The sequence below is a fragment of the Rhinopithecus roxellana genome, chromosome 12 (genome assembly GCF_007565055.1).
Source record: "Rhinopithecus roxellana isolate Shanxi Qingling chromosome 12, ASM756505v1, whole genome shotgun sequence".
NCBI classification, from domain to species: Eukaryota; Metazoa; Chordata; class Mammalia; order Primates; family Cercopithecidae; genus Rhinopithecus; species Rhinopithecus roxellana.
The window spans coordinates 55,727,659-55,749,966 of NC_044560.1; positions in this window are offsets into that span (position 1 = coordinate 55,727,659).

A 22,308-nucleotide genomic window follows, 5' to 3' on the forward strand; every position below is an offset into this window, starting at 1 on the left:
GCTACGTGCACATGAGAGTGTTTAAATTATTGCAAGAACCATGTCTTCCAAGTCCTGCCAAATCTACCTCCTGCATCTCTGTCTCATTCCTTGACTGGGTTACTATAATAGTTTGTGACCACTTTCCTTGTTTCTAGCCTAGGTCTCCTGTATCCCATTCTCCATCCTACTGTCAGTATAATATTTCTAAAACACAAACCTGGGAATAATAATAATAGTAACATAATAATGATAATGTTGAGGCTGAACATTTGTTTTGTGTTTGCTATTTTCCAACATTCAGTCTTCTTAAAATCCTAGCATTCGGGATGAAAGTCAAACTCCTAACTTAGCAACCCTTCATGATCTTGTTCCTAATGTCTTCTCCAGCCTAGTTACTTACCCTTCCCTTGAGTGAACTCAAGTCTTTTCCAGCATGTTATATTATTTTATGGCTCTTCTTATTGTTCTAACTTGGTTCTGTTCCTTCTTTAAACTCAGTCCTACCCTTACCTCCCACAGAGAAGCCTCCCTTGACTGTGACCAATCAAGCTGGCTAAATCACCACACCCGCTGTCCCGGGCTCCCATGCAAGGCATCCCCTGCCCAACATTTAGCATATGCCCTGTCATTGCTGGTTTTTTTTTTGTTCGTTCTCCTTGCCAAATTCACTGCCTGGCAGAGAATAGAAGCTCAAAAAATATCACTGACTGAATGAATCAGAATTAGCTGGAGAGCAGAATTAAAAAGAATACAGTGCCTTAGGCCAGTGGTCTTCAGTCCTGGCTGAACACTAGAGTCATCTGGCTTGCCTATTAAAACTGTAAATGCCTGAGCTCCACCACTGGAAATTCTGATTCAGTAGATGGAGTGCAAGAGCAGAAAGCCCATACTTTATAAACCTCACTAGATCTTTTGAATGTGTAGCCTGGGTAAGACCACTGTTCCAGACCTTTGCTATTCGAAGAGTTCAATGAATTGGAATCACCTGGGAGCTTGTTAGAACTGTAGGATCTCAACCATCATCCTAGACCCGCTGAAACAGAATCCACAGATCAACAAGATCCCCAGCTGTTTCTTAGGTACATTAGAGTTTGAGAAACACTGGTCTAGTCCATTGGACTGGTACCTGCCTCATCCTAGCAACTAGCATCTGTCACTTTGTAATTTACAATACACATTTCAAATAGTAAAAGAAAAAGCAGCTAAAAATTATTAACTGCCCACTCTGTGCTCTTCGCTGTATCTATGTCATTTCATTTAATCCTCATCTTTCCCATAGAATGTGATCTGAGTTAAGTGTTTGGGTCCCTCACACGCACATCACTGAGACACAGGCTGACTTTTTTCACTGCCACATTCCCAAGTCCCCTCTCTTCACTGCCTCGTGTTGCTGTTGCTCACCAACTTCTCCCTCAGCCTTGCCCACGCGTCTCAGTTTTTTATTGTCAGGTAGGACAGGGGACTGTGGGTGGGGCTGTTGTCCAAGAGTATGTACTTCAGAGGAGCCTGGATTTCTGAGGCCTCACAACAGTCCATAAAGCATTGGAAATGTAAAAATAGCCCTTCACCAGCACCAAGAGGTGTTGAGTCATTTCATCAGTGTAAAGTTTGTCTTGCTAGAGCTTGGATTGCTGGCTTATGTTAAAAAGCAGAAAATGGAGTCATCCATGGGGAAGATTCTGGGCATGGAGGCTCAGTGGGCCACACCAATGTTAGGGAACCACTGGATTAACTTCTAAAAGGTCAGTCATATGGGGATAGGGATGCAACAGCTCAGATTCCAGACAACCACACCTAATGGGGTTCCAGAAACTCAACTAGAAACAGTTGGGTTGTAGCCCTGGTTGTCATACTCAGCTCTGGGATCCTGATGGAATGCCAGCCATGCTTCTCTATAAAATATGGTTGAGTTATGGCATCTTAGATAAGAATCCATCTGCATCTCTGGAAAGGAAGGACAGTGGAGATGTGTGGGCGGCAAGTCACCCAGGTGCCAAGGCAGGAGCCCGACGGCACAAGCTGTTCCAGTATAATAAAGAAAATATATAGAATAAGAATAGTTACACTAGAAATAGATTATAGATACGATTATATATGAATATTAATCATTAGTTTGTAGCATTACTCTTTATTCCAATATTATAATAATCTTTGTTCTACAATTATAACCTAGGAAAAACCAGGCCATGCAGAGATAAGAGCTGAAGGGACACGTTGAGAAGTGACCGGAAGACAAGTGTGAGCCCTCTGTTACACCCGGACAGGGCCACTAGAGGGCTCCTTGGCCTAGCGGTAATGCCAGTGCCTGGGAAGGCGCCCATTACTTAGCAGACTTGGAAAGGAGTCTGCCTTTCCCTGGGAAAGTCAGAGAAGACTCTGCTCCACCACCTCTTGTGGAAGACCTGACATCAGCCAAGACTGCCCACAGCCATCCAGAGGCCTAAACATCTCCTTCTGTGCTTCTGATGCTGTGCTTCAGCGGTCACGCTCCTGGTCCACCTTCATGTTCCACCCTGTACACCTGGCTCCACCTTCTAGATAGCAGTAGCAGAAATAGTGACAGTATGAAAGCCTTTGATCTCTCTGAGAAATACATAGAAGAAATAGCGACGTAAACTGTCCCCTCTCTCTCTCCGCCTCGGCTGCCAAATAGGGAGGGGCCCCCTGTCCGGTGGACACGTGACTCGTGCGACCATACCCATCATTGGAGACGACTCACACGCCTTACCCTGCCCTCTTGCCTTGTATACAATAAATAACAGCGCGACCAGGCATTCGGAGCCACTACCGGTCTCCGCACCTTGGTGGTAGTGGTCCCCTGGGCCTAGCTGTCTTTTCTTCTATCTCTGTCTTGTGTCTTTATTTCTACGATCTCTCGTCTCTGCACATGAAGAGAAAAACCCACAGGCCAGGTAGGACTGGACCCTACAGAGATGTATACAGAACAGGAGAAATGTGCTCTAACGTGGGGCATGGAAGAAATAAATCGCTGTCTTGTCAAGACCAGACCACTGAAACTGTGGCCTTCCCGGAGCTGCTGCTTCACTTCCAAGCACTCGCTCTGTGTCAGTTGCACAGAGATAAATATGGAACGTGGCACGGTCCTCAAATAGCAGGCAGACTTGTAAACAATTATATGACAGTGCAATTTATGCAGCAATAGCAGCATGCCCAAGATGCTACCAAAGCACAGAGAAGGGATGCTGCTCCCAACAACCCCCTCAGTTATGCATGCCAGGAACCCAGGAGCCAGCCTAGACTTCTCCCTCGCTCCACACCCCTTGACAGTCTCCAGGTCCTCTTTATCAGAAATGCCTTTGGACTCTTCATCCCATCTTCCAAGGCCCTTCATGTCTATTGCTCTATTATCACTTGTCAACTCTGTCTGGACCTCATGGCTTGCCCCAGTTACGGCCTCATTTCCCATCTTCTCCTTTCAGCCAATTTCCCCCAACAACTGTTTGTACTTGCTGTCTGCAAACACTTAATTTCCATTCTCTGTTTTTTTTTTTTTTTTTTTTTTTTTTTTTTTGAGACGGAGTCTCGCTCTGTCGCCTGGGCTAGAGTGCTGTGACCGGATCTCGGCTCACTGCAAGCCCCGCCTCCCGGGTTTACGCCATTCTCCTGCCTCAGCCTCCCGAGTAGCTGGGACTACAGGCGCTTGCCACCTCGCCCGGCTAGTTTTTTGTATTTTTTAGTAGAGACAGGGTTTCACCGTGTTAGCCAGGATGGTCTCGATCTCCTGACCTCGTGATCCGCCCGTCTCATTCTCTGTTAAATCTGCTCCCTCAGCCTTGCACACCCATCACTCCACCAAAACTGCTCCAGTCTTCTACATTGCTAAACCCAGTGATTCTTATCTTCAGCTTACCTGACCTATCAAAATTTGATGCACACCTCCCTCCTTCAATGCCTTCCTCCCTTGAACTCCAGGATGCCATGTCCTTCTGGTTTTCTGCCTACCTCGCTGTCCACCTCCTGTCCATTATCTTTGTTGGTTCTTTCTCCTCTCCTTAACTTTCAATGAGCTCTCCTCTGAATGAGGCTTACAGATCCTACTGTCTAATACTGAATTCTTCATGCTCCCCTGAAAACTCACTCTTCCACAGCTTTTCTCCTCTAGGTAAAGAACAACTCCATTTTTCCAGTTACTCAGACAAAAAAGTTAAAATCTTCCTGAATTTCTCTCTTTCTCTCCACCCCGTATACAAATCATCCGAAAATTGTTTGCTCTACCTTCAAAATACGTCCAGAATCAGATCACTTTTTATTACTTCTACCAGCATAACCTGGTTCAAACCATCATTGTATCTGTCTAAATGACTGCATTAATAAAAATGGCTACCATATATAGTGGTTACTGTGTGCCAGGCACTTCCCATGTGCTTTGCATATATTGATTCATTTACTCTTCACAATAGCTCCGTAAGCTAGGTATCATTACACTATTACCCCCCACAATTTACAAAAGAGGAAACTGAAGGCCAAGGAGGCTGTGTGACTTGCCCAAGGTCACTCAGAGAATAAATAATAGAGTTGGTCTCCCTACTTCCACCCTGGGCCCCCATGCAGTCTATTCTCACACAGCAGCCAGAAAAATCTGAACGCAACATCAGTTACAGTGTGCTCCTTCTTTACTCAAAACCCTGTGATAGCTCTCCATCTTATTCAAGTAATGGAGAACTTCAAGTAAAACTAAGAACTTCAGTTTTCAAGTAAAACTAAGAACTTCAGTGCCTCTAATGTCCTACACCGGGGTTGACAAACTATGATTTGCAGGCCATTCTGACTCATCACCCATTTTTGTAAGTAAAGTTTTGTTGAAACGCAGCCATGCTTATTCTTTTACATTTGGGCTGTGGCTGTTTTCACACTACAAGGGCAGAGTTCAGCAGTTGCAAGAGAGATCATGTGGTGCACAAAGTTTGAAATATTATGTTTGCTGTCCGGCCCTCTACAGATAAGCTTTGCCAACCCCATCCTACACAGTTTGCCCCCTGCCCATGTCTCTGATGTTGCCCCGGCCCCCACCCTGCCTGCCTTGATTCTGCTCCAGCCACGCTGGCCTCCTTATTTTTCCAAGATCTCACCAGGTACCCGCTCTGACCTCAGCCTCTGCCCTCACTGTTCTCTCTGCCTGGAAGGCCTTCCCTGGGACCTGGAATGCTTTCTTCCTTCACTCCCTTTAGGCATTTTAATCCTCTTCTCACCAGAGCCTTCACTGATCACCTTATCCAAAATTGCACCCCTGCCCACGTTCTCTATCCTTCCCTGCTTTATTTTTTTCCCGTTGCTTTTCATATTATCTGAAACACTATATATCGTATTATTTATGTGTTTGTTGCCTGTCTCCCCCTAGTAGAGTGTAGGCTCCCAGAGGGCAGCAGTCTTTGTTTTGCTGTCCTATAGATCTCTAAGGCCCAGAACAGTCGCTGGCACAGTGTGGGCATTCAGTAAGTATTTGTAGAATTCATGAAAGGATAGGAGCCGTCTTCAACAGTCTGCTAACTAGTTTCCCTGTCTTTGGTTCCTTCTTTCTTCTAGTCCAACATCCACCCTGCTACTGGTAATCTGTCTAAACACAGACCTGCCTGTCCTTCAGTGACCTCCACCCCTGCAGGAAAAAAGCTCCTTCTCATGGCATGTATGGCATTTTCCACCCGGCCCTGACCCTCCTCTCTAGCCCCAGCTCCACCTCCACTCCCCTCTCAGGACAAAAGGAAAGAAGATGCAGAGCTGATGACTACCCCAAGATCACACTACTGGGAAATGATGGAATTAGAATTTGTACCCAGACTGTCTTACTCCCTAGTCCATGAGCCTAACCACCAATCAAAACAGCAGCTAAACACCCAACCTTTCACCAATACCTCGTGTCCTTCTGTGATGTTTTTGGCATTCTCTACACTGCTCTCTGTGCCTGGAACATCGTCTTCCCTTTTCTCTGCTATCCACTTCTGTGCATTCCTTTGGAAAACTCTCAAAATCTGACTCACAGGTCACCTCCTCTGGGAGCCTCCCTACACTTTACCTCCTCCCCTGGGCCCTGTCATGTCCAGATGACCAGCATATGCCCAAATCCCAGCACTCACCACATGGCATGGAGGGGTCCCTATCGGCCCAATTTAAATCATAGGAATTAGAAATCGTGTGATACACGATACTAATAAAGTCTGACTTGACGCCTACAACTTTGGAACAATGCAACTCTCACCAATTAAATAAAAAGAAATTAAGGCTCACATAATTTCAAAGCCTCCTATCCAAGTCCATCGCAAAGAGCGTTTACATTCTTGCCACACAGTAGCGCCACTTCAGCCGGTAAGTAGAACCCAACACTCCAGTCAGTGTTGTCTGAACGGGGGTGTTGTTTACACACACTGAGTGATTGTGGTGGCTTTTAGTCAGGTTTTATGCTTTTAAATCTCTTTAAATATCTTGTAATAATGTCATTCATACATACCATAAGCAGTAGGTTCTATGACAGTGCTGAGAAACACTGCGGAAGATCAGTTAGGATGGAAGGGAGGTTGTATGTTGGATGTGATGAAACCTCATGCCATGTTCTGCTGTTCAATAAACAGGCAACCCCCCACAAAACAAGAGATAATACTGAGAATATAGGAAGCACGATTATAGATTGATGTTTCCCTAGAATATATTTATCTCTTTTTTTGTCAGCAAAGGGGACAGGGTCTCTCTCTGTTACCCAGGCTGGAGTGCAGTGGTGCGATCACGGCTCACTGTAGCCTGGACTTCCCTGACTCAAGTGACCCTCCCGCCTCAGCCTCCTGAGTAGCTAGGTCCACAGGCACATGCCACCATGCTGGGCTAATTTTTTTATTTTTTGTAGAGACAAGGTCTCCCTAATATGCCCAGGCTGGCCTGAACTTCTGGGCTCAAGCGATCTGCCCACCTCAGCCTCCCAAAGTGCTGGGATAACAGGCGTGAGCCATTGTGCCCCCCCAAAATGCATTTCCATAAGAAATATTCTTCAGAAGAAACGTGCACTGAATGACATGCACTTTGACTCCAGCCCTGCATGGTAAAGATTCATTTTTCTTGCTTTCTCAGCCATAAGCTGGGAGATTCCTAATGACCTGGCTACAGTTGAGCTGCTGTTTTGATTAGTGGTTAGGGTTATGGGCTAGAGTAAGGCAATCTGGGTTCAAATTCTAATTCAACCACTTCCAGTAGTGTGATCTTGGGCAAGTCATCAGCTCTGCATCTTATTTCCTTATGTGTAACATGGCCACAGAACTGCACTCAGCTCATGGGGTGCTGCATGAGAGGTAAATGGAGCCAGTCTATGAGGGCTCAGTGCAGCGCTGGGACAGTGTCCATGCTGGCTGGGCGTGAGCCATGCTTCCCTTCCGCAGTCACATTAACGCAGCTCACAGCTGAGCCAAACCCCCAGACAGGGAGGGTTCCCATCACCTAGAGAATTGTCTCGCCCTCCTCTCTTGTCCTTTCTGACTCGGAGCTAGTGTGCTGACTGTGCTCATCTCAGAAAACCAATATGGTATTCAGCTGCTTGCCAATCTCATTTTGAACTCTGTGGGGAAAGTTTTGCATTTTTCTGAAATAGTAGGAAAGGCCATTATAGCTCTGGTGAATCAAGGCTGGCAAGATGTCGGCAAAGCCTTTGGGGACCTGTCTCTCCCCTTTGCCATGTCCACCTCTCCTTCCCTGGGCTGTTATGACCAACTCCTCACATCTCTGGAGACTTCACAAGGACCTGCTGCCTGACACATGGCACCCCATGAGCCAGACTCAGAGTTCTCTCTTCCCCCTACCCCCAGTCAGAGCTCAGAGAGTGGGATGCCCTGGAAACGCCTTTGCTCCTCCTCTTCGGGAGGTGCTCTCGCCATCTTTGGGGAATAGGATATTTTAGGGACAAGTAAAAGGATGATAAAGGCTGGAAGGGGCTTATGCGGACACTGCTCCTCCCTCTCCTTGGAGTGCCATTGGCTAGTAAGATTTGAGATGGCCGATTTTGAGGGCTGAGGGTGGGAGTTGCTTCTGATTGCAAGACTCTGACCCAGAATCACTAAAACAGCTGGGAAGGCCTGGAAAAGGGAGAACAGGAACGGATTAGTCAGGCTTCTCCAGAGAAACAGAAGCAATAGCATGTGTAGATATGAAGAGATTTATTATAAGGAACTGGCTCACATGACTGTGGAGGCTGGGAAGTCCCTCTTCCTGCCATCTGCAAGCTGGAGACCTGGGAGAGTCAGTGGTGTCACTCAGTCCAAGTCTGAAGACCTAAGGACCAGGGGAGCCTATGATCCCAGTCTGAGGGCAGGAGAAGGCAAATGTCCCAACTCAGGCAGCCAGGCAGAGGACAAACTCTGCCTTCCTCTGCCTGTTTGTTCTATTCAGGCCCCAACAAATTGGATGGTGCCACTCACATTGGCAAGGGTTGTCTGCTTTACTCAGCCACCAATTCAAACACCAACGTCATCCCAAAGCATCCTCACAGATGCACCCAGAAGTAAGCCAACTATCTGGGCACCCCATGGCCCAGTCAAGTTGACATGTAAAATTAACCATCCCAAGGAGGTTTATTCCTTAGAGCTTCATCTCTGCCAGGGTTCAGAACCTTTTCACTTTTTTCCCATGGACCCCCTGTCCAGAAAGATTTTAGCTACCAAATTGTATTTTTAAAATAATCTCCTAATTTCATTTCTCCATTGCACACATGCACACGGGTGAGTGGGTAAACTGGAGAGGAGTGTGAGGGAGGACTGTCAGAGCAGAAGGTGAGACAGGAGGTACCAGCCTTCCACTGCTCTCAGATTCAGAGGTACTGGTGAGGCAGGATAAGGAAGGTTAGGAGGCCACACGGACTTGTCCCCTGGTGTGAAGTCCCGTGGGCTCCTTTCAAAGCAGGCCCCACTTGTGCATCAGCACCTACCTGTAAGGAGTCCTACAGGCTACCGGCAGAGCGCCAGACAGCTGCAAGTTTCTGATACCTAGTACCACCGGGGAAAGAGAACAAAAGCCCCTTGTTCATGATGTGATGTACCTTCCCCAGTCTCTAGCTAATCAGCACTAAAACCCCAAGAAACTATTAGCTACAAATTCCAGGCTTATGGGGGTGGACTAAGGACTTCTCCAGGGTCTCATATAAGCAACTAGGCTCAAGGTTTAGCTTAGTGATTTTTCCTCATTTTAATAAACACACCTCTGGGTGATTTTCTGTGCTAGTGATAACATGCAATGCATGTGAGAGCATGTAGATGCTGAGTGCATACACCAACCACAGGTCAGCCTTTGCACTTGACCTCATCCGGATTTCAGGCATAGGTATGTACAGCTCTCATAAAGGGAATTCCCTTGGGACACTGGGGGCTGTCTCTGCCTCTGAGCAGCCCGCTCTGCCTCTCAGAGTGTACTTTCACTTTGCAGTAAACTTCTTAGACTCCTCTTACTTTGGACCCAACCCCAAATTCTTTTGTGCGGTGAATTCAAGAATCTCAGTTGTCCCACCAGTGACACCAACTTGGGTGATGCTCTGGAAAGGGCCCTGGAGACCTAGTCAGTTGCCCTTAACTCAGCCCGTAACTGGCTGTGTGACCTTGAGCAAGTCACTTCTTTCAGCCTCAATTTGGAAGCTGAGGAGGTCTGATAGCATCATCTCTGCAGCTTCAGATGAGGGTTCTCCCCTCCCACTGCCATTCTGTCCTGTCTGCTATGCTCAAGTTCCTGAGAGACACCCAGTCTGTGTCTCTCCCATGGCTCCTTGCACAGCATCCTGCACAAAGTGGGCACTTGGTACATTATTTGATCAATGAGGGAATGATAAAAGGAGCTTCCATTTCTGCAGCATCTTCCATGGGCCAAGCACTGTACCAGGAACCTTTATGAATATTATGTCTAATTCTTACAACACCTCAGGATAGGCATTTAAAACATTTTCTGCTGCAGGAAATTGAGTTGGTTTTATATCTAGGTTAACAGTCTACTATTATCACTGATCTATGCAATGCTCTTTTCTTTTCTTGTTTTAATCTATACCCCCAACATTATGATTTATAGTAAGATTTTTTTTTTTGTTCCTCATCCATGGTTCCTGACACAGAGCTCCTAAAATACTTGTAATTTGCAATAAGAGTGCTAGGTGCATCCTTTTTTTTTTTTTTTTTTTGAGATGGAGTCTCGCTCTGCCGCCCAGGCTGGAGCGCAGTGGCCGGATCTCAGCTCACTGCAAGCTCCGCCTCCTGGGTTTACGCCATTCTCCTGCCTCAGTCTCCCGAGTAGCTGGGACTACAGGCGCCCGCCACCTCGCCCGCTAGTTTTTTGTATTTTTTAGTAGAGACGGGGTTTCACCGTGTTAGCCAGGATGGTCTCGATCTCCTGACCTCGTGATCCGCCCGTCTCGGCCTCCCAAAGTGCTGGGATTACAGGCTTGAGCCACCGTGCCCGGCCTAGGTGCATCTTTTGTTCTAATATTTTGTCTTTGACTCCAGTTTCTGACACATAACTCCTAATCTCTTGGAATTTTCTGGGTGATAGGAGTGTCTTTTGTTCTAATTAGGTGACTCTTTTTTTTTGTTTGTTTGCTTGTTTTGAGATAGAGTCTTGCTCTGTTGCCCAGGTTAGAGTGCAGTGGCACGATCTTGGCTCACTGCAAGCTCTGCCACCTGGGTTCACTCCATTCTCCTGCCTCAGCCTCCCAAGTAGCTGGGACTACAGGCACCCGCCACCACATCTGGCTTTTTTTTTTTTTTTTTGTATTTTTTTTTTAGTAGAGACAGGGTTTCACTGTGTTAGCCAGGATGGTGTTGATCTCCTGACCTCGTGATCTGCCCACCTCGGCCTCCCAAAGCGCTGGGATCACAGGTGTGAGCCACCAGGGCAGGCATACCCAACACTGTTTTGAAGAATTCTACATGCTACTCTGTGTGCATCTACACAGAATGGAAGAAGTCCATTGCTTCTGCCTGCTGTCCAGAATTCCACAGGCGCATCCACTGTGGTTGATTTTTCCACTCCCTGGTGGTGAAAACCTCCAGTATCCCCCCTGTCTGCTACCATAAACACCACCACGAAGAATATCCTTCTACACATCACCGTACACGCCTTCTGGGATATAATCCAAGAGCAAGATTGCTGGGTCCAAGGGCATGTACAATGTGGAGATTATGACCCCAATTTTAGAACTGGAGAAATGATGCTTAGATTACACAAACAGCACTTGGGGATTCATTTCCAGAATTTCCGCCTCCAGAATCTGTGCTAGTCCCAAGGTGTCAGCCCGCCTCTATGAATAACTAAATCTGGTCCATTCAGTGCAACACTTAATTTCCTTGCTATATAGACCTCACATCTCAATAATGAACTGAGATAAACTGAAGGGATTGTCTAGACATCTTGGCATGACTGTGACTTCAGGAACTCTTGCTTCTTTGAATTATTGCCACTCTCACATGTTTTCAGCAGAACACAGTTACAAGCATGCCCCATGTCTATTGTCTTACTCCCCTACCAACCCTATGATGTAGGAATGATCATTTCCATTTTACAGCGAAGGAAACAGAGGTTCAGTATCATTTGTTCAGCTGTAAAGTGGCAGGGCTGAGAATCAAATGCAGGCCTCTGAATCCAAGTCTAATGTAATTTCCACCACTCCAGAGCTGGTAGCCCAGGAAAATAAACCTGTTCCCCATAGCCAGGCACTTGGATGAGATCACAAAAGCTCAGAACTTTGAGCCAGCTGTTTGCAAACCCTGTCTGCAGATGTTTGGCATTCTGCAGGGACAGCTCTGGCCAGGAAAGGGAGAGAGCCCAGCTGGCACACAGAAGGGAGACGGGCATGGTACCAGGGATGGCCCCCTGCACAGGCAGTCCCAGAGCTACAGAGCTCCATGCTGCTGTCAGTGGGTGGCAGCAAGGTGCTGTGGCCTTTTCCAACGATGGGACTACCTGACTTCTCTCTCCTGGCTCTCGCCCCACACACTGAGAAACATTAGTGGTGGCAAGAGAGAAACCAATGCCCTCTGCTTTTAAAGTCTTCCCTGGCAAATCCCTCAAGTTGATTTTATTCCATTCTGTTCAGCTTACACAGCCCAGCATTTTACAAACACAATTCCATTAGACAAATATTAGCTCTCTACTCCGTGCCAGACAAGTGTTCAGCAACTTGAGATTGTGAAATGACTAATTTCACGAACCATGAGTTACTAAGCAAGATACTTACACCCTGAGCCAATGATGATACGATGGTACCTGCCCCAAAGATGATTGCAGGGTAAACACATGCGCAGCACAGTGCAGATGCTAGAGGAGCGGTATTTGGTAGTATTACTTGATGTAATAAAGGAAGAAAGTGGTAAATAGAAAATATGAAGGAGCACTGGGAAGGGAACAATGAACTAGCTCTGGACAGAGCATGGAGGTGGCAGCAGATACCACTGAGTAGAGAGGCAGTATTCAGCTGCAGGATGAGATGCTCCCTGGGGCAGAGGTGCAAGGCAGCAGAAGGAAGAACATGCATAAAATTAAGATGTTCCCTCCCTCTGCAAAGAGCCTTCACCAGGGCTTCTTTCCTCCCCTCTGTAACCTGGATGTGGTTGCACTTAATCTGTTTCCAAGCCTCTCTTTCCCCTAGATTCTGAGCTCCTTGAAACCTGGGACCACGTGTTCTGCCCTTAGCACAGGATTGTACACAGTCAGCCCTTATTAGAGATTTTTTGGTGAATGAACAGAGGTATAACAGAGCATGGGCTCCACAAGTAGTGGGGAAGGGTCTGCATGCCTGATGCATAGAGTAAATGCTGGGAATGAGAGGAATGAATGCTGAGAGTTAGACTGTCAAGGGTCCCATGTGATGGGCTGGGGATTTCCATGGATGGCTCGGATTAAGGAATAGCAGTGAGAGAGAGAGTAAATGTGGAAAGTGGGAAGGGTGGGCCACGACACAGATTGATGGGGACAGAAGCTGGAGGAAGAAGTCAAGGATAACACTTTGCTCCATCCTGAATTGGCTTCCTGCTCTTGAATAATTTGCCATGTCTGCCAAGAGGGCACAAACATTCATTCCAATGAGGCCCCACACATTCTGCTGGAATTGATTGGCTCTCATCTTGGCAGGGAAACAGAGCCAACAGGATGTGTATCTATACCTAGAAAGAGAGAGGTCTATTTTAAGGAATTGGCTCGTGTGATTGTGGAGGTGCAAGTCCAAAGTCTGCAGGACAAGCCAGCAGCTGGAGACCCAGGGAAGAGCTGCAGATCGAGCCCACAGTCAGCCTGCTGGCAGCACTCTTCTTGCTAGGAGGAGGTCAGTCTTTGTTCTTCAGCTTATTAGATGACACTCGCCCACGTCATGGAAAGCAATCTGGTTGACTCAAAATCCACCCATTTAAATATTAATCTCTTCCAAAAAACACTTTGACAGAAACATCCAGAAAAATGTTAGAATGTTTAACCAAAGATCTAGGCACCATGGCCCAGGCAAGCTGACATATAAAATTAACCATCACAGCACTCTAAGAATTCAGCCACATCCCTCACACAGTCAGTTCATCTGCAGCTGATCTGCAAGCGTGCTTTCTCTTTCTCTCTCTCTCTCTCTCTCTCTCTCTCTCTCTCTCTCTCTCTAATATCTCTATAACCCAACAGAGCCACTATAGGGAAAATCAGGGGACCACCTGATATGGTTTGGCTGTGTCCCTATCCAATTCTCATCTTGAATTATAGTTCCCATAATCCCCACATGTCATGGGGGGAGCTGGTGGGAGGTAATTGAATCATGGGGGTGGTTACCCCCATGCTATTCTTGTGATAGTGAGTGATTTCTCACGAGATCTGATGGTTTTATAAGGGGCTTTCCCCCTTTGCTTGGCACTTCTTCCTGCCACCCTGTGAAGAAGGTGCCTGCTTTTCCTTTTCCTTCTGCCATGATTGTAAGTTTCCTGAGGCCTTCCCAGCAATACAGAACTGAGTCAATTAAATCTTTTTCCTGGCTGGGCGCTGTGGCTCACACCTGTAATCCCAGCACTTTGAAAGGCTGAGGCAGGCGGATCACCCGAAATCAGGAGTTCGAGACCAGCCTGACCAACATGGAGAAACCCTGTTTCTACTAAAAATACAAAAATCATCCGGACTTGGTGGCAGATGCCTGTAATCCCAGCTACTCGGGAGACTGAGGCAGGAGAATTGTTTGAACCTGGGAGGTGGAGGTTGCAGTGAGCCGAGATTGTGCCACTGCACTCCAGTCTGGAGGATAAAGCGAGACTCTGCCTCCAAAAAAAAAAAAAAAAAAAAAAAAAACTTTTTCCTTTATAAATTCACACCATGTCAAGCCATGTTTTGCCCACATGAGCCATGCCACCCCATTTATCATTCTCCTCACATTCCCAGAGTCAGACACATCAGTAAGGCAACAACTCACGAAAAACTCCTAAGAGTATGCAGGGAGCAAATCCTCTCCACTCCTGGGTCCCCTCAAGTTCCAGGGGAACATTAACATGTGTCTCCTTGGCCAGAGATGGAAGGGCAGGGGCAGGGGCAGGGAGCCAACGGTATGTTCAAATGGTGTGGTTTAAAGAGAATTAAATACAGAGATTATTTATGAAGGTGTGGATAGGGTGCAGGGAAATCCATGTCCAATACAGTATCCCTGAGCTAGCTAGTAATGTAGGTTCTGTTACCACCCGCGACCGCCATGACCAGAGCCATGGGACCTTGGCAGAAGGAAGCCCTGGAATAAATAACCCACCCTCACTTTCCTCCTGCCTTCTTTGTCCTGTTACTGTTCCCCATCATCTGAATCCAACCAGAGGCATGGGTCTCAGGGGCCCATTGGTGTGTTTATAGCTCAGCTTCCCGGGACAGAGAGCCAAGTGGAGAGGGTGAAGAGGGAATGTGGAAGGCGACCTTGAAGCTATCTGGGCAGGCAGGGTAGAGGTCCCTTCACACTCACATCTAGAGTTCTTGCTCCTTTTCCAAACCCTCCCACCTGTCTCCAGCACAGAGTCGAGCCTAGTGACAGGGGATGGGGAACTTGTTCTGCCTTTTCATTTCCTCCTTGAAATATCTTCTTTCTTGTACCTATAGGCCTAGACCAGGCAGCTTGCCCTTCAGAGCTGAGGATTTGCCATCTGTTTCAAGCTGGCCCATTTCTGGCATCTACCCCTGGGGCAAACGGTGGCCTCCAGGTCAGCATCTCAAGTGTGTGTGTGTATGTGTATGCGCGTGCACGCACGCATGTGGGTGTGAGTGTGTATGTGGGTGTTAGAGTGTGTGTGAGTGTGTGTGAGTGATAGTGTGCGTGAGTGTGTGTGTGTGAGAGAAAGAGAGAGGAGGAGAGGGGAGGGAAAGGCAGGGGAGGGGAGGAGAGGGGGGCGGAGAGGGAGGGGAGGAGAGGGGGCGGAGAGGGAGGGGAGGGAAGAGGAAGCAGGGGGAGAGGAGAGGGAGCATTCTGGTAAGCTTCTAAAATAACGAATCCCGAAAATGGTGAATGTTTACTGAATTTTTGCTGTGCACCAAGCCCAGCACAGCTCCTTCAGCCCTCTCCTATCTCCATCAGTGATGTTATTTGTTTCCTACTTTACAGAAGAGGAAACTGACTTCAAGAGTCCAGATATCTTAGTGTTCTTGAGCCAAAGCTGTGAGTGAAGGAGACATGGTCCCTGCCCTTGAGGAGCCGGCAGTCTTTCTGGGGAGACAGACGGTGAGCAGGTGAGCAGGTGCGCAGTGTGGTAAGTGCTGTCATGGATGGGTGAGATGCCATTCCATGCACAGAGGAGGGAACAATTTTATACCGGGGTATGTCCATGAGGACATCACAAAAGAGGGGACATTTGTGTTTAGGCTTAAAGTCTTATTTGGGTCACTAGATGGACCCAGAGGGCACTCCAGGCAATGGGAAGAGCGTGCAAAGACTCAGATAAGAAAGGGCATGGTGTTCTGGGAAAATGGTGAGAATTCCATTGTGGATGGAGCAGGGGGAAGAGGGAAGAAGGGAGGAAAAGCCAAGGGATGGAGGCAAGGAGAACAGTCTTGGCCTTTTATGTTAAAATAAATTCTCATTGCAGAATTCTTGCTGATGTGCAAATTCAAAATTTTATTCAAAACATAGGCTCTATAGGGATCAACCAAAGACCCACACTGCAAGTGTTAAGTAAATTTCATCTGTTCAGTCTGTCCAAACACAGCTATAAAAAGAGCTAAACAGGGCTTGAAAAGCATGTTTTGAATAGTTAAAAAAAAAAAAGTGGAGTCAGAAGAGCCTTTTGCAGTTTCTAGGAAGATTGACTGCTCTGTGTTTTAGGAGCGGTGCCTGCCGCCTTGCATGGTTAACTGAGCTGGAGGACCCTGCGCTTCCTGCACCTCACAGGCAGAGCAGCCTCTCAGGAGCCCCTTCGGAGGCTTCCTCCTGTGGGCATGCTGCTTTCTCATCACTGCTGCTGCTGACCTTTCTCCCCAGCAACCACCAACAGCCCATTTATCCACAGTCTAAACAACCAAGAGAATCAAGGAACCCCACGGTGGGAGGATGAGAACAGTCTGTACTCAATTTTGTGATCAGTAAATAATAAGATAACAAGCTCCTGTCGGGCACTTAGTTCAACAACAGCTCCCAGGTTGCATGTAGCCCCACAACCAGCACTGTTCGACTTCTGCATCTTTTGTGTCGCTAGCCCTGTTCTGGGCACTCAAGACATTTCACAACAATATCTGTGAAATTATAACATGCCATCTGCATTTTTAAGATGCATTATGGACCAGGAGTGGTGCTGGGAGTGCTTTGGGGGGCTGTGCTTTGGGAGGCTGAAGCAGGAGGATCACTTGAGGCCAGGCGTTCCAGGCCAGCCCAGGCAACAGAGCCATACTCCATCTCTACTAAATTTTTTTTCTTTTAAATCAGCTGAGTGTGGTGGCACAAGCCTGCAATCCCAGCTATTTGGGAGGCTGAGGCAAGACGATCACTTGAGTCCAGGAGTTGGAGGCCACAGTGAGCTGGGATAGTGCCACTACACTATAGCCTGGACGACAGAGAGAGACTCCTATTTTAAAACAAACTAACTAACCAAATAAAAGAGAAGCATGATGGTGTGCCAGGGAGGGGTCTATTTGAAGGTATTTAGACCGGATTCAGCCAGCCAGAAAGTTCAATTATCCAGAAAATTCCATTTTCCAAAGAATTCAGAATAACCAGGAGTTCATTGGAATCTCTGCGAAAGTCCTTCTGGATTTATTCCCATGGACTTACCTTACGAGCGTGGAGCTGCAGCAACGTTCTTCACTTCCGGGAGGCACAGCAACCCCCGGCATCACCATGTTCTCTGGTCTTCAGGGATGGGGTTGTGTGCGGCAGCTCAGGCTTAGGCCCCCTGGGTTGCGCAGGCTGCTTGTAACAAGGGCCCAGCAATGGGTGCTGGAGGCTGAAACCTGTGCCATTCTTTCATCTGAAAGTCATAATCAGCCAGGCATGCAAAGATGTTGTTCATAAGGGATTTATTCCAGCCTTATATATTAGAGCAAAAAATCAGAAACAAACTAAATTTCCAACCCTCAAGGATTAGTCAACTAAACTGTGGAACAGTTGGGTAATGTACTATAAAGCAATCACTAAAAAAGGTGTTGGGAAAATTTAATTATTCATCTGAAAACATGTTCGTAATAGGTTAAGTTAAAAAGCAGTATATACAATAGCTAGAATGTAGACGCAATCCAAGTGTCCATTGACAGGTGAATGGGTAAGCAAAATGTGATCTATACATACAGTAGAATATTATTCAGACTTAAAAAGGAAGGAAATTCTTTTTTTTTTTTTTTTAGACAAGGTCTTATTCTGTTACACAGGATAGAGTGCAGTGGTGTGATCTCAGTTCACTGCAGCCTCAGCCTCTCAGGCTCAAGTTATCCTCCCACCTCAGTCTCCTGAATAGGAGACCACAGGTGAGACCACAGGTGTGTGCCACCACACCCAGATAATTTTTGTGGGTTTTGTAGAGATGGGAGTTTCAGCATGTTGCCCAGGCTGATCTCAAACTCTTGGACTCACGGGATCCTCCTACCTTGGCCTCCCAAAGTGGTCGGATTACAGGAGTGAACCACCATGCCTGGCCTCTTTTTTTTTTTTTTTTTTTTTTTTTTAAATTAAGAGACAGATTTTCACTCGGTCACCCAAGCTGGAGTGCAGTGGCGTGATCGTAATTCACTGCAGCCTAAAAGGAAGGAAATCTTGATATATGCTACCACATGGGAGAACTTTGAGGACATTGTGCTAAGTGAAATACTCCAGCCACATAAGGACAAATATTTTATGATTCTACTTATATGAGCTAAGTAGAGTGGTGGAATTCAGTGAAAGTAGAATGATAGTTGCCAGGGGCTGGGAGGAGGGAAAATGGGGAGTTATTGTTTAATAGATGCAGAGTTTCCATGGAGAATATTTTTAAAGTTCTGGGCCAGGCACGGTGGCTCACGCCCGTAATCCCAGCACTTTGGAAGGTTGAGGTGGGTGGATCACTTGAGGTCAGGAGTTTGAAACCAGCCTGGCCAACATGGTGAAACCCCATCTCTACTAAAATTACAGAAATTTGCCAGGCATGATGGTGCACACCTGTAATCTCAGCTCCCTGGGAGGCTGAAACAGGAGAATCGCCTGAACCTGGGAGGCGGAGTTTGCAGTGGGCCGAGATTGTGCCATGGCACTCTAGCCTGGGCAACAGAGTGAGACTTTGTCTCAAAAAAAAAAAATAATAATAATAAAGTTCTGGAGATGCATAATGGTGATCGTTGCATAACAATTTGAATGCATTCAGTGACACAGAACTGCATGCTTAAAAATGGATAAAATTGGGGGCAGAGCAAGATGGCCGAATAGGAACAGCTCCAGTCTCCAACTCCCAGCGCGAGCGACACAGAAGACAGGTGATTTCTGCATTTTCAACTGAGGTACTGGGGTCATCTCACTAGGGAGTGCTGGACAATCGGTGCTGGTCAGCTGCTGCAGCCCGACCAGCAAGAGCTGAAGCAGGGCGAGGCATCGCCTCACCTGGGAAGTGCAAGGGGGAAGGGAATCCCTTTTCCTAGCCAGGGGAACTGAGACACACAACACCTGGAAAATCAGTAACTCCCACCCCAATACTGCGCTTTAAGCAAACAGGCACACGAGGAGATTATAACCCACACCTGGCCGGGAGGGTCCCACGCCCACGGAGCCTCCCTCATTGCTAGCACAGCAGTCTGCGATCTAACTGCAAGGCAGCAGCGAGGCTGGGGGAGGGGCGCCCGCCACTGCTGAGGCTTAAGTAGGTAAACAAAGCCGCTGGGAAGCTGGAACTGGGTGGAACTCACAGCAGCTCAAGGAAACCTGCCTGTCGTAGACTCCACCTCTGGGGACAGGGCACAGCTAAACAACAACAACAAAAAAAGCAGCAGAAACCTCTGCAGACGCAACCGACTCTGTCTGACAGCTTTGAAGAGAGCAGTGGATCTCCCAACACGGAGGTTGAGATCTGAGAAGGGACAGACTGCCTGCTCAAGTGGGTCCCTGACCCCTGAGTAGCCTAACTGGGAGACATCCCCCACTAGGGGCAGTCTGACACCCCACACCTCACAGGGTGGATTACACCCCTGAGAGGAAGCTTCCAAAGTAAGAATCAGACAGGTACACTCGCTGTTCAGCAATATTCTATCTTCTGCAACCTCTGCTGCTGATACCCAGGCAAACAGGGTCTGGAGTGGACCTCAAGCAATCTCCAACAGACCTACAGCCGAGGGTCCTGACTGTTAGAAGGAAAACTATCAAACAGGAAGGACACCTATACCAAAACCCCATCGGTATGTCGCCATCATCAAAGACCAGAGGCAGATAAAACCACAAAGATGGGGAAAAAGCAGGGCAGAAAAGCTGGAAATTCAAAAAATAAGAGTGCATCTCCCTCTGCAAAGGAGCGCAGCTCATCGCCAGCAATGGATCAAAGCTGGTCAGAGAATGACTTTGACGAGATGAGAGAAGAAGGCTTCAGTCCATCAAACTTCTCAGAGCTAAAGGAGGAATTACGTACCCAGCGCAAAGAAACTAAAAATCTTGAAAAAAGAGTGGAAGAATTGATAGCTAGAATAATTAATGCAGAGAAGGTCATAAACGAAATGACAGAGATGAAAACCATGACACGAGAAATACGTGACAAATGCACAAGCTTCAGTAACTGACTCAATCAACTGGAAGAAAGAGTATCAGCGATTGAGGATCAAATGAATGAAATGAAGCGAGAAGAGAAACCAAAAGAAAAAGAAGAAAAAGAAATGAACAAAGCCTGCAAGAAGTATGGGATTATGTAAAAAGACCAAATCTACGTCTGATTGGGGTGCCTGAAAGTGAGGGGGAAAATGGAACCAAGTTGGAAAACACTCTTCAGGATATCATCCAGGAGAACTTCCCCAACCGAATAGGGCAGGCCAACATTCAAATTCAGGAAATACAGAGAATGCCACAAAGATACTCCTCGAGAAGAGCAACTCCAAGACACATAATTGCCAGATTCACCAAAGTTGAAATGAAGGAAAAAATCTTAAGGGCAGCCAGAGAGAAAGGTCGGGTTACCCACAAAGGGAAGCCCATCAGACTAACAGCAGAAACTCTACAAGCCAGAAGAGAGTGGGGGCCATTATTCAACATTCTTAAATAAAAGAATTTTAAACCCAGAATTTTATATCCAGCCAAACTAAGTTTCATAAGTGAAGGAGAAATAAAATCCTTTACAGATAAGCAAATGCTTAGAGATTTTGTCACCACCAGGCCAGCCTTACAAGAGACCCTGAAGGAAGCCCTAAACATGGAAAGGAACAACCGGTACCAGCCATTGCAAAAACATGCCAAAATGTAAAGACCATCGAGGCTAGGAAGAAACTGCATCAACTAACGAGCAAAATAACCAGTTAATATCATAAAGGCAGGATCAAGTTCACACATAACAATATTAACCTTAAATGTAAATGGACTAAATGCTCCAATTAAAAGACACAGACTGGCAAACTGGATAAAGAGTCAAGACCCATCAGTCTGCTGTATTCAGGAGACCCATCTCACATGCAGAGACATACATAGGCTCAAAATAAAGGGATGGAGGAAGATCTACCAAGCAAATGGAGAACAAAAAAAAAGCAGGGGTTGCAATACTAGTCTCTGATAAAACAGACTTTAAACCATCAAAGATCAAAGAGACAAAGAAGGCCATTACATAATGGTAAAGGGATCAATTCAACAAGAAGAGCTAACTATCCTAAATATATATGCACCCAATACAGAAGCACCCAGATTCATAAAGCAAGTCCTTAGAGACTTACAAAGAGACTTAGACTCCCATACAATAATAATGGGAGACTTCAACACTCCACTGTCAACATTAGACAGATCAACGAGACAGAAAGTTAAAAAGGATATCCAGGAATTGAACTCAGCTCTACACCAAGCGGACCTAATAGACATCTATAGAACTCTCCACCCCAAATCAACAGAATATACATTCTTCTCAGCACCACATCGCACTTATTCCAAAATTGACCACGTAATTGGAAGTAAAGCACTCCTCAGCAAATGTAAAAGAACAGAAATTATAACAAACTATCTCTCAGACCACAGTGCAATCAAACTAGATCTCAGGACTAAGAAACTCAATCAAAACCGCTCAACTACATGGAAACTGAACAACCTGCTCCTCAATGACTACTGGGTACATAACAAAATGAAGGCAGAAATAAAGATGTTCTTTGAAACCAATGAGAACAAAGATACAACATACCAGAATCTCTGGGACACATTTAAAGCAGTGTGTAGAGGGAAATTTATAGCACTAAATGCCCACAAGAGAAAGCTGGAAAGATCTAAAATTGACACTCTAACATCACAATTAAAAGAACTAGAGAGGCAAGAGCAAACACATTCAAAAGCTAGCAGAAGGCAAGAAATAACTAAGATCAGAGCAGAACTGAAGGAGATAGAGACACAAAAAACCCTCCAAAAAATCAATGAATCCAGGAGTTGGTTTTTTGAAAAGATCAACAAAATTGACAGACCGCTAGCAAGACTAATAAAGAAGAAAAGAGAGAAGAATCAAATAGATGCAATAAAAAATGATAAAGGGGATATCACCACCGACCCCACAGAAATACAAACTACCATCAGAGAATACTATAAACACCTCTATGCAAATAAACTAGAAAATCTAGAAGAAATGGATAATTTCCTGGACACTTACACTCTTCCAAGACTAAACCAGGAAGAAGTTGAATCCCTGAATAGACCAATAGCAGGCTCTGAAATTGAGGCAATAATTAATAGCCTACCAACCAAAAAAAGTCCAG